Source organism: Rattus norvegicus, chromosome Y (assembly GCF_021556685.1).
Source record: "Rattus norvegicus strain SHRSP/BbbUtx chromosome Y, alternate assembly SHRSP_T2T, whole genome shotgun sequence".
Taxonomy (NCBI): domain Eukaryota; kingdom Metazoa; phylum Chordata; class Mammalia; order Rodentia; family Muridae; genus Rattus; species Rattus norvegicus.
In genome coordinates this window covers 15,318,585-15,332,376 of record NC_141555.1, presented here as the reverse complement: position 1 = coordinate 15,332,376, position 13,792 = coordinate 15,318,585, and positions in this window count along the sequence as shown.

Here is a 13,792-nt window from a genome sequence, read left to right as displayed (position 1 = left end):
TGCACAGACTGCCACTAACTTGGCAGCAGGGGGCAGGCAGGCTGCCTGGGGATAGAGATATGCTGCTGGGTCAGGGACGCTATGCCAATGCTCAGACAGGGTATCCAGGACAGGTTTACCAGCAGATTAATGAACTTGAAACAAAGGCATGGAAATCCTTACCTAATAAGTGAGAAGTGAGTGGAAATCCCATCAAGATCCTTCAAGGACCTATGGAGCCATTCTCTGACTTTGTAGCCCGATTAGTGGAAACAGCGGGGAAAGTCTTTGGCGACTCCAATATGGCTATGCCCTTGATTAAACAGTTGGCCTATGAACGGTGCACAAAGGAATGTTGAGACACTATCACTCCTTATAAGAATAAGGGACTAGAAGCTTGGATGAAGGTCTGTAGAGAAATAAAGGGACCTTTGCTTAATACTGGACTTGCGGCTGCTGTTATGCAGATGACACAGAGAAAAGGAGGAAGCTCAGGAGCATGTGTTAAGTGTGATCAACAGGGGCACCTAAAAAAGCAATGTCCAGAAAGGAGACGTTTATTCAGTATAGGAAGTGGCCAAACCCCAAGGCAACAAGGGCTGTGCCCAAAGTGCAAAAAGGGGAACCATTGGGCTCATGAGTGCCACTCGGTAAAAGACATCAATGGGCAGCCTCTTAGCTCGGGTTTTGGTGGAGCAGGTCCAAAAAATGGACAGCCGGGGCCATGACCCCAGGGCCCACAAATATATGGGTCAGTCGTGAATCAGGATGTAGAACAGAGTCACGAGAGATGGCCGTCCCTTCACAATCCGAGGGGCCAAGAAGAGCCACTAAGGGCTACACAGGACTGGACCTCTGCCCCATCACCAGACTCGTACTAATTCCTTGGATGGGGGTCCAGTTGATAGATACTGATTATAAAGGACCACTTGAACCTGGCACAAAAGGGTTACTTATAGGGAGATCATCTACAGATTCAAAAGGATTACATGTCCATCCAGGAGTTCGTGACCCAGATTATACCATGGTAGTCAAGATCATGGTAGAATCACCGAAAGGGATTACTGCCATTTCCCCTGGGGACAGAATGGCCCAACTATTACTTTGCCTAGGCTTCATGGAAGATTTGCAGCCCAGTCTAGAGGGAGAGGAGAGAATGGTTTCAGTTCCACAGACTCTGACCTTATATTTTTAGCCTTGGGGTTAAACCAACGCAGAGTAATGGAGCTAAGGGTAGATGGAAAAAGGATCCTAGGACTGTTAGATACAGGGGCCAATAGAAGTATAATAGCTATGAAAGATTGGCCCACTGGATGTCCAGCAGAGGCCTCATCTCAAACATTACAAGGTCTCGGTTATGCAAGACCTCCTGATATGAGTGCAAGACAACTGAGTTGGAGAGAACAGGAAGTACAATCAGGAGTTACGCAATCCTATGTGTTGGATTTGCCCATTTCGCTTTGGGGGAGAGATTTGCTGAAAGATATGGGTTTCAAATTGACCACTGAGTATTCTGAAACTTCACTAAAGAGTATGAAACATATGGGCTATTTTCCTGGTAAAGGAATAGGGAAATACCTGCAGTCTAGTGCTAGCCCTATAACTGCCCAACAGATAGAAAGGAATCAGGACCTGGGTTTTTCCTAGGGGCCGCTGATGAAGGGTTCTCATTATCTGGAAAACAAAGGGGTCGGTGTGGGTTCCTCAGTGGCTGCTTTCTTCTGAGAAGATTGACACAGCTAAAGCTGATTACGAAACATATAAAACCATCAGTATTACCTTGGAATACCCCAATATTTGTGATTAAAAAGAAGTCAGGGAAATGGAGACTGTTACATGATATACAAGTTATTAATCAACAGATGCAAATCATGGGCCCAGTGCAATTTGGTCTTCCTCTTTTATCCTCTCTGCCAGCCTGTTGGCATGTTATACAGATTGATATAAAAGATTGGTTTTCCTCCATACCTCTTTGTCCAAGGGATAGTGAAAGATTTGCTTTTACTGTTCCATCATGCAATCATGAAGAACCTGAGCAACAATATGAATGGGTAGTTTTACTACAGGGTAAGGACAATACCCGTTCTATGTGTCAACTTTTTTTTTCTCTAATTTTTTTTATTTTTTTTCTTTATTTATTTTTCTTAAACATCCCCCTCCCCACTCCCCTTCCTTATGGGTGTTCCCCTCCAAACCCTCCCCCCTTTGCTGCCCTCCTGCCAAAAGCCTAGTTCACAGGGGGTTCAGTCTTAGCAGGACCCAGGGCTTCCCCTTCCACTGGTGCTCTCACTAGGATATTAATTGCTATCTATGAGGTCAGAGTCCAGGGTCAGTCCATGTATTATCTTTAGGTATTGGCTTAGTAGCTGGAAGCTCTGGTTGCTTGGAATTGTTGTATATATGGGGTCTCGAGCCCCTTCAAGCTCTTCCAGTTCTTTCACTGATTCCTTCAACGCGGGTCCTATTCTCAGTTCAGAGGTTTGCTGCTGGCATTCGCCTCTGTATTTGCTGTATTCTGGCTGTGTCTCTCAGGAGCTATCTACATCCAGCTCCTGTCGGTCTGCACTTCTTTGCTTCATCCATCTTGTCTAATTGGGTGGCTGTATATGTATGGGCCACATATGGGGCAGGCTCTGAATGGATGTTCCTTCAGTCTCTGTTTTAATCTTTGCCTCTCTCTTCCATGCCAAGGGTATTCTTGTTCCCCTTTTAAAGAAGGATTGAAGCATTCACATTTTCATCATCCGTCTTGAGTTTCATTTGTTCTAGGCATCTACGGTAGTTCAAGCATTTGGGCTAATAGCCACTTATCAGTGAGTGCATAGCATGTATGTCTTTCTGTGATTGGGTTAGCTCTCTCAGGATGATATTTTCCAGTTCCAACATTTGCCTAAAATTTCATAAAGCCGTTGTTTTTGATAGCTGAGTAATATTCCATTGTGTAGATGTACCACATTTTCTGTATCCATTCCTCTGTTGAAAGGCATCTGGGTTCTTTCCAGCTTCTGGCTATTATAAATAAGACTGCGATGAACATAGTGGAGCACATGTCTTTTTTATATGTTGGGGCATCTTTTGGGTATATGCCCAAGAGAGGTATAGCTGGATCCTCAGGCAGTTCAATGTCCAATTTTCTGAGGAACCTCCCGACTGATTTCCAGAATGGTTGTACCAGTCTGCAATCCCACCAACAATGGATGAGTGTTTCTCTTTCTCCGCATCCTCGCCAGCATCTGCTGTCCCCTGAGTTTTTGATCTTAGCCATTCTCACTGGTGTGAGGTGAAATCTCAGGGTTGTTTTGATTTGCATTTCCCTTATGACTAAAGTTCTTGAACATTTCTTTAGGTGTTTCTCAGCCTTTCGGCATTCCTCAGCTGTGAATTCTTTGTTTAGCTCTGAACCCAATTTTCTAATAGGGTTATTTGTCTCCCTGCCATCTAACTTCTTGAGTTCTTTGTATATGTTGGATATAAGGCCTCTATCTGTTGTAGGATTGGTAAAGATATTTTCCCAATCTGTTGCTTGCCGATTTGTCCTAATCACAGTGTCCTTTGCCTTACAGAAGCTTTGCAGTTTTATGAGATCATATTTGTCGATTCTTGATCTTAGAGCATAAGCCATTGGTGTTTTGTTCAGGAAATTTTTTCCAGTGCCCATGTGTTCCAGATGCTTCCCTAGTTTTTCTTCTATTAGTTTGAGTGTGTCTGGTTTGATGTGGAGGTCCTTGATCCACTTGGACTTGAGCTTTGTGCAGGGTGATAAGCATGGATCGATCTGCATTCTTCTACATGTTGCCCTCCAGTTGAACCAGCACCATTTTCTGAAAATGCTATCTTTTTTCCATTGGATGGTTTTGGCTCCTTTGTCAAAAATCAAGTGTCCAAAGGTGTGTGGGTTCATTTCTGGGACTTCAATTCTATTCCACGGGTCTATCTGTCTGTCTCTGTACCAATACCATGCAGTTTTTATCACTATTGCTCTGTAATACTGCTTGAGTTCAGGGATAGTGATTCCCCCTGAAGTCCTTTTATTGTTGAGGATAGCTTTAGCTATCCTGGGTTTTTTGTTATTCCAGATGAATTTACAAATTGTTCTGTCTAACTCTTTGAAGAATTGGATTGGTATTTTGATGGGGATTGCATTGAATCTGTAGATTGCTTTTGGTAAAATGGCCATTTTTAGTATATTAATCCTGCCAATCCATGAGCATGGGAGATCTTTCCATCTTCTGAGGTCTTCTTCATTTTCTTTCTTCAGAGTCTTGAAGTTCTTATTGTACAGATCTTTTACTTGCTTGGTTAAAGTCACACCGAGGTACTTTATATTATTTGGGTCTATTATGAAGGGTGTCGTTTCCCTAATTTCTTTCTCGACTTGTTTCTCTTTTGTATAGAGGAAGGCAACTGATTTATTTGAGTTAATTTTATACCCAGCCACTTTGCTGAAGTTGTTTATCAGCTTTAGTAGTTCTCTGGTAGAACTTTTGGGATCACTTAAATATACTATCATATCATCTGCAAATAGTGATATTTTGACCTCTCCTTTTCCAATCTGTATCCCCTTGAACTCCGTTTGTTGTCTGATTGCTCTGGCTAGAACTTCAAGAACTATATTGAATAAGTAGGGAGAGAGTGGGCAGCCTTGTCTAGTCCCTGATTTTACTGGGATTGCTTCAAGTTTCTCTCCATTTAGTTTAATGTTAGCAACTGGTTTGCTGTATATGGCTTTTACTATGCTTAGGTATGGGCCTTGAATTCCTATTCTTTCCAGGACTTTTATCATGAAGAGGTGTTGAATTTTGTCAAATGCTTTCTCAGCATCAAATGAAATGATCATGTGGTTTTGTTCTTTTAGTTTGTTTATATAATGGATCAGGTTGATGGTTTTCCGTATATTAAACCATCCCTGCATGCCTGGCTTGAAGCCTACTTGATCATGGTGGATGATTGTTTTGATGTGTTCTTGGATTCGGTTTGCCAGAATTTTATTGCATATTTATGCGTCTATATTCATAAGCGAAATTGGTCTGAATTTCTCTTTCTTTGTTGGGTCGTTGTGTGGTTTAGGTACAAGAGTAATTGTGGCTTCATAGAAGGAATTCGGGAGTGTTCCATCTGTTTCAATTTTGTGGAATAGTTTGGATAATATTGGTATGAGGTCTTCTATGAATGTTTGATAGAATTCTGCACTAAACCCGTCTGGACCTGGGCTCTTTTTGGTTGGGAGACCTTTAATGACTGCTTCTATTTCCTTAGGAGTTATGGGGTTGTTCAAGTGATTTATCTGTTCCTGATTTAACTTCAGTACCTGGTATCTGTCTAGGAAATTGACAATTTCCTGTAGATTTTCAAGTTTTGTTGAATATAGGTTTTTATAGTAAGATCTGATGATTTATTGAATTTCCTATGAATCTGTAGTTATGTCTCCCTTTTCATTTCTGATTTTGTTAATTTGGACACACTCTCTGTGTACTCTTGTTAGTCTGGCTAAGGGTTTATCTATCTTGTTGATTTTCTCAAAGAACCAACTTTTGGTTCTGTTGATTCTTTCTATGGTCCTTTTTGTTTCTACTTGGTTGATTTTTGCTCTGAGTTTGATTATTTCCTGCCTTCCTCTCCTCCTGGGTGTATTTGCTTCTTTTTTCTCTAGCTTTTAGGTGTGCAATCAAGCTGTTGACATATGTCTTTTCCTGTTTCTTTCTGCAGGCTCTCAGGGCTATGAGTTTTCCTCTTAGCACAGCTTTCATTGTGTCCCATAATTTTTGGTATGTTGTACCTTCATTTTCATTAAATTCTAAAACGTTTTTAATTTCTTTATTTCTTCCTTGACTAGGTTATCATTGAGTAGAGCATTGTTCAATTTCCACGTACATGTGGGCATTCTTCCCTTATTGTTATTGAACACCAGTTTTAGGCCGTGGTGGTCTGATAGCACGCATGGGATTATTTCTATCTTTCTGTAACTGTTGAGGCCCCTTTTTTGACAAACTATATGGTCAATTTTGAAGAAAGTACCATGAGGAGCTGAGAAGAAGGTATATCCTTTTGCTTTAGGATAGAATGTTCTATAAATATCCATTAAGTCCATTTGGCTCATGACTTCTCTTAGTCTGTCTACGTCTCTAATTAATTTCTGTTTCCATGATCTGTCCATTGATGAGAGTGTGGTGTTGAAATCTCCTACTAATATTGTGTGAGGTGCAGTGTGTGTTTTGAGCTTTATTAAGGTTTCTTTTACGTATGTAGGTGCCCTTGTATTTGGGGCATAGTTATGTAGGATTGAGAGTTCATCTTGGTGGATTTTCTCTTTGATGAAAATGAAGCGTCCTTCCTTATGCTTTTGATGACTTTTAATTGAAAATTGATTTTATTTGATATTAGAATGGCTACTCCAGCTTGCTTCTTCCGACCATTTGCTTGGAAAGTTGTTTTCCAGGCTTTCACTCTGAGGTAGTGTCTGTCTTTGTCTCTGAGGTATGTTTCCTATAGGCAGCAGAATGCAGGGTCCTCGTTGCGTATCCAGTTTGTTAATCTTTGTCTTTTTATTGGGGAGTTGAGGCCATTGATGTTGCGAGATATTAAGGAATAGTGATTATTGCTTCCTGTTATATTCATATTTGGATGTGCGGTTACGTTTGTGTGCTTTTCTTCTCTTTGTTTTGTTGCCAAGGCGATTAGTTTCTTGCTTCTTCTAGGGTATAGCTTGCCTCCTTATTATGTTGGGCTTTACCATTTATTATCCTTTGTAGTGGTGGATTTGTAGAAAGATATTGTGTAAATTTGGTTTTGTCATGGAATATCTTGGTATCTCCATGTATGTTAATTGAGAGTTTTGCAGGATACAGTAACCTGGGCTGGCATTTGTGTTCTCTTAGGGTCTGTATGACATCTGTCCAGGATCTACTGGCCTTCATAGTTTCTGGCGAAAGTCTGGTATGATTCTGATAGGCCTGCCTTTATATGTTACTTGACCTTTTTCCCTTACTGCTTTTAATATTCTTTCTTTATTTTGTGCGTTTGGTGTTTTGACTATTATGTGACGGGAGGTGTTTCTTTTCTGATCCAATCTATTTGGAGTTCCGTAGGCTTCTTGTATGCCTATGGGTATTCCTTTTTTTAGGTTAGGGAAATTTTCTTCTATGATTTTATTGAAGATATTTACTGGTCATTTGAGCTGGGAGTCTTCACTCTCTTCTATACCTATTATACTTAGGTTTAATCTTCTCATTGAGTCCTGGATTTCCTGTATGTTTGTACCAGTAGCTTTTTCTGCTTTACATTATCTTTGACAGTTGAGTCAATGATTTCTATGGAATCTTCTGCTCCCGAGATTCTCTCTTCCATCTCTTGTATTCTGTTGGTGAAGCTTGTATCTACAGCTCCTTGTCTCTTCTTTTGGTTTTCTATATCCAGGGTTGTTTCCATGTATTCTTTCTTGATTGCTTCTATTTCCATTTTTAATTCCTTCAACTGTTTGATTGTGTTTTCCTGGAATTCTTTCAGGGATTTTTGCCATTCCTCTCTGTAGGCTTCTACTTGTTTATTATTTTTTTTCCTGTGTTTCTCTAAGGGAGTTCTTCATGTCTTTCTTGAAGTCCTCCAGCATCATGATAAAATATCATTTTAAAACCTGATCTTGCTTTTCTGGTGTGTTTGGATATTCCATGTTTATTTTGGTGGGAGAATTGTGCTCCGATGATGCCATGTAGTCTTGGTTTCTGTTGCTTGGGTTCCTGTGCTTGCCTCTCACTATCAGATTATCTCTAGTGTTACTTTGTTCTGCTATTTCTGACAGTGGCTAGACTGTCCTATAAGCCTGTGTGTCAGGAGTGCTGTAGACCTGTTTTCCTGTTTTCTTTCAGCCAGTTATGGGGACAGAGTGTTCTGCTTTTGGGCGTGTAGTTTTTCCTCTCTACAGGTCTTCAGCTGTTCCTGTGGGCCTGTTTCTTGAGTTCACCAGGCAGGTCACTGGCAGCAGAAAAGTTGGTCTTACCTGTGGTCCCGAGACTCAAGTTTGCTCTCGGGGTGCTGCCCACGAGCTCTCTGTGGTGGCAGCAACCAGGAAGATCTGCGCAGCCCTTTCCGGGAGCTTCCGTGCACTAGGGTTCCAGATGGCGTTTGGTGTTTTCCTCCTTCGTCCCAGATGTGTGTGCAGAGTGCAGTCTCTTCTGGTTTCCCAGGCCTGTCTGCCTCTCTGAAGGTTTAGCTCTCCCTCCCATGGTATTTGGGTAGAGAGAACTGTTTATCAGGTCTGTTTCCTTCAGGTACCGGCTGTGTCTAAGGCACAGGGGTCCTTCTGCTCCTGGGCCTTCCCCTACGGGAACCCAGAGGCCTTAAACAGTTTCCTCTTGGGCCAGGGATGTGGGCAGGGGTAGGCAGTGTTGGTGGTCTCTTCTGCTCTGCAGCCTCAGGAGTGCCCACCTGATAAGGCGGTGAGGTCTCTCTCCCATGGGGTTTGGGAGCAGAGAGCTGCTGCGGGCCGGGATCCGCGGGTGTGGGACTTCTGGTAAACACAGGAAGTGCCCGATCCTAGAGGAATTTTGCCTCTGTGTGTGCTCAGTTCACCAGGCAGGTTTCTTCCAGCAGATAAGTTGGTCTTACCTGTGGTTCCGAGGCTCAAGTTTGCTCGTGGTGTACTGCCTAAGTCCTCTCCATGGCGGCAGCAACCAGGAAGATGTGAGCAGCACTTTCCAGGAGTCTCCGTGCACCAGGGCTCCAGATGGCGTTTGGTGTTTTCCTCTGGCATCTGGATGTGTTCAGAGTGCTGTCTCTTCTGGTTTCCCATGTGTGTCTGCCTCTCTGTAGGTTTAGCTCTCCCTCCCATGGGATTTGGGTACAGAGAACTGTTTATCCGGTCTGTTTCCTTCAGGTTCCAGCGGTGTATGTGTTAACTTTTTGTGGGCAATGCCATCAACCCAATAAGACAGAAGGTTCCTGCACTGAGATGCATCCATTTTATGGATGATATCCTTTTAATTGTAAAGAATGAAGAGATTTTAGATTTAGCATATGGAAATTTAGTTAAATTGCTAGAAGATAGGGGATTGATTATTACCCCAGAAAGTTAAAAAAGGGTAATCTTGTAAATTATTTAAGAGCAAAAGTAAGTCCTTTTACCATTATCCCCCAGAAGGTTGAATTGAGGAAAGATAATCTTAAGACTCTTAATGATTTTCAAAAATTACTAGGAGATATTAATTGGGTCAGATGATATTTAAAATTACCAAATTATGAAGTAAAGCCAATGTATAACACTTTATTTGGGGATTCAGCCTTGGATTCTCCTAGACAATTGACTGATGAAGCATGGGAAGCTTTAAAGAAGGTTGAAAAAGGATTACAAGGTGCAATTTTACATCAATGGAAGGAGGGTGCAGACATTGTGTTATGCATTCTAGACACCTACATGCAGCCCACAGGATTGTTGGGGCAACATGGCCCTCTGCTTTGTGTTTGTCCCAAGGCTTCTCCAGCTAGATCAGTAGAGTATTATCCTACAGCTGTAGGGCGCCCTCCAGTGGTGAACAACGGTACTGCGCATGCGCAGGTTTTGCACCAGGTGTCAGTTGGCTGTTAATATGCTAAATAGGGGTGGTACCATGCTAGTGAGGTGATTCATTTTCCGCCAATCCCTGGAGGACAAGTAGTGGGGTGATAGTGGGGTGACCCGTGCCCCACCAATCCCTGAGAAATTATTAGCATAGTGTTGTGAATATAAGGTGAGCAACTTTCCCGCTCGTGGTCCCCTGTCCCTGTTCAAGAGAGCTGGAACACTAAGAGAGCTGTAACACTAAGAAGAGCTGTAACACAGTAAAGGCTTGTTCGCAGAAGAATCCTGTTGCTGCGCGTTGTTCTTGCTGGCGGGACATTGGGTGCGCGACATACAGCAGTTGCACGATTAGTCCTGAATGGGATCCAACAGTGCATACAACATTTTGGTGTTTTGCAAACCTCGATCATAGTTCCCTATACAGGTCAGCTGATGAAGATCTTGTGTGGCACTATTAATGATTGGCCTATATTATGCTGTGGATTCCATGGAGAGATAGATAATCATTATCCAAAACACTCTTTGCTATCCTTCTTTAAAGAACATCCCGTGATCTTTCTAAGGTTACCTCCAGTGTGCCTATACAGGAGCGCCAAACATTTATACAGATGGATCCAAAAATGGCTGTGGAGCTTATGTGATTAACCATCAAGAGCCAATTTTGTGTCAATAACAACCCAGCCCTCCACAAATAATTGAACTCTAGATTGTTCTGGAAGAGTATAAAATTGTTCCTTTCCCTCTAATTTGCTCTCTGATTCATCATATGTTGTTAATACAGTTAAGATATAAGAAGTGGCTTGCCCTATTAAAATTAGCAGCACTACCAGCTGGTGAGGGAACTTCAGGAATTGATCTGGAAAAGAGGGTACACGTTTTTTGTCCAACATATTAGAGCTCATAAAGGTTCGCCTGATCCTCTCAGTGAGTGAAATGATCTTGTGGATAGATGTACCCAAATGGAGTTCATCTTCTTAAGCTCATCATTAGATAAAGCCCAACAGTTTCATCAACAATTTCCTGTTCCTACTAAGACCTTAGAGTAGAAGTTCCCTCTGTCTTGAGCAGATGCTCGACAGATAGTTTTAGGATGTCAACAGTGTATCACCTTTCACCATCCCCTAGTGTAGGGGTTAATCCTAGAGGCCTCTTGCCCCTAAAGGTTTGGCAAATGGATGTAACTCACATATTTGGATTTGTGACTCTAAAATACATACATGTTTCTATGGATATTTGTTGAGGAGTCATTCATGCTACCCCTATGAGTGGAGAAAATGCACGCAATGTTATTGGATACTGCCTATAAGCCTGGGCTGCTTGGCGAAAGCCTCAACACTTACAAACTGATAATGACCCAGCATAAAATGCCAAATCTTTCAAATCCTTTTATAAACAAATGGATGTGCAGATGAGCCCTTGCCTGCCTTATGATCCCCAACGTCAAGGTATTGTTGAGCAAGCACATCGTACCTTGAAGGAATGTGTAATTAAACAAAAAGGGGGAATAGGCCATGGTTGAACCCACAAGGAACAGATACCCTTAGCCCTTTTACTCTTAATTTTCTAATATTGGATGATGATGGCCTTTCTGCTGCTGACTGAAATCAGTGTCGGGCGGGCACGTTGAAAGGTTAAGTGAAATGGAAAGACGTGATCACTGGCTTATGGCATGGACCAGATCCAGTTTTGGCATGGTCAAGAGGGTCTGTTTGTGTGTTTCCTCAGGACCGCCAAGATCCGTTTTGGGTCCCTGAATGATTTACCAGAAGGTGGAACACGAATGAAGATCCTGCTGTTGGTGACACTTCTCAGTTTGACCCAAATGCTGATCCAAATGGAACCCCTGTGCGTGATACTATCAGTGTTCCCAAGACTAATGCCGATATGTCTTGATTTTTAAATCCACTCCTCTAATTTGTCTAAATATTTGTCAAGTTATCTTCTAGGTAATTGGACAGGAGAATTCGATTTCTTAATGGATCAGCTACGTGTAGCCATTGTGACCATGAACTCCACACCTGCAGATGCTAGACTGCCATGGAATTGTCATCTTGGATTGCTGCTGCTATGAATCATCTGAGGGAGTGGACAGGTATGGGAACCCTAGCTGTACTCTTGCTGCTGGTCTCCCTAGTGCGCCTGTGGTGTCTCTGTAGATTGAGGTTTGTTTATAGGTGTCACGTGGTTATGGCGGTACAGTATTTGCAGCCATTGAAGCAGGACAGTCCCCTCAAGCCTGGCTTAAGGTCATTCAGAAGACCTTTTTGTACCTCACGCCTGAGTATGTGTGAGTGACCCTCCCAGTGATGGGCAACCTCCCTTCTACCTAAGTCATTGAACCTTGTGGGAGACAAGGTGCCTGAAGATTGGTTTAATGAACAGATGTTCTTAAGACAGGGGGTTGTGGGGGGGACTCCACGCTCAGTGGTGACTTTGCCTGCTTAAATAATCTAACAAAAAGGGGGAACTATAGGCAGCTGCGATGTGGCACGCCTCAAAGATGGCACTGGTTTCCGCCTTCCACCCTCCAAATGGTGAGCGCTCCTTGTAGTAACCAAGTCCTTATTTGGCTATGCCTGCCTGGCCTGCTAGCTTCCGCATAGTGACAACCTATCTGCATGACCCACATAACTTGCTGGGATTGGCCAGCACTGGCTTTTTAAGTGTGCTCCGGGGTTCCCCGGGGTCAGAAGATTGCATCAAGGTTCCTGAGTAAAACTGCTTGAAGAAGAACTTCATTGGTCATGTCTTCCTTGCTGGTCGAGGTGGGGCATGACAAGGGACTTGGTAAATATTCCTCAATGTGTACTCAAAAATTTTGTTTTCCAATTCCATTCTCTGCAATTATTTTGGTCACAAAGGGGGTCCAGGTATAGAGTGAGTATAACAGTGTAAATACTGTGTACCTACTTCAAATGGTAAACTCCCAAATCCTTATTTTATCAAAAAATTACCAGACATCAGGAAAGGATAGGACAACATGAACTATTGAATTTGGTTTCTTGTCTCATTTGATATCAGTACTATACTCTCGAGCTTCCAGTATTCCAATGGCTAGACTTGAGGTTTTAGGATGTTTTAACATGATTCTATCTTTAGGCCAAACATAAGATACCGGATGATGGGCAGGGAGAAGAATGGGATGAGGAGCAGTTAAACATCTACTTCAATATGTTTATAAAAACAGGAGAGAGTATTTTTGAAATGGTCATTTATCAGTTCTTGACATAGTTTGGTAGAATCCATGTTAACATTCCACTTCACCACATAGGTGTAGGAGCCACCAAAATATATATGTATACATCAGCAAAAAAACTAGATAAGATTGATGAAGGTAAGAAGTGCATTCTGCCAGGAACTGGATATAAATATTTCCTGAGAGACACAGATACAGCATGTCAAATACATAAGTGAATGATAGTAGTAAACCAGTGAACTGAAAACGGACCTCTTGTTGGTAAATTTTGAAAAAGGGTAGAGGAGCTGAGGGTGTTTTCAAACCCATACAAACAACAATGCCAATGAAATGAATCATATAAACTCACTGAATTTTAGGAACCATAAAAACAGGGAAGTTCAGATGCTTCTGAGAGGCTCGCAGCTCATGATTCCCATATGTGGAAGGTTCAGATAAAGGCTATCTCTTTAGCGATCCCACACAACTCCTATCTTGGCCTCACTGAGCTTTCCAAGGACCACATTTGTCTTCCTTTTTTTTATACCAAGACATAAAACCGGCTTAATCCCCTTCTCATATCTCTTCATCTTCTTTTTTCTCACTACCAAATGACTGTTAACTCTGAATTAGAGGCCAATTAGTAAACCCTAGAGGTAATGAACGAACATCTAAAGATCAGTTGCAGTCACAGCAATACTTGTGACATCTCAGAAGAAGCTATGGCTTTCCAGGATACCAGAGATTTTTCATGAATGAACTAATAATGATGTCTCTAAGACTTGCCATGGTCTATGTGCTAAAGAACTTTCCTTACATTGACCAGATTTGAGGGTGCCCTTTCCAGGATGTCTCCTGTGACACAGTGGAAATCTTTATGTACTACATCTCTCTAAAGCTCATGACTTCTCTTTGCTTCATTAGTGTTTACAGTCTCCGAATGGACAAAGATAGTTAGGGTCTTGGCATGGGTCGATTAGATTTAGGACAGGAGTGTAGGAGATTCTTCTAGATAATATTTTCATTCCCAGGTTCATTCCTGTGACACACACATCAATTTTCTTTGTTTTTTCTGTTTCCCAAAGGCC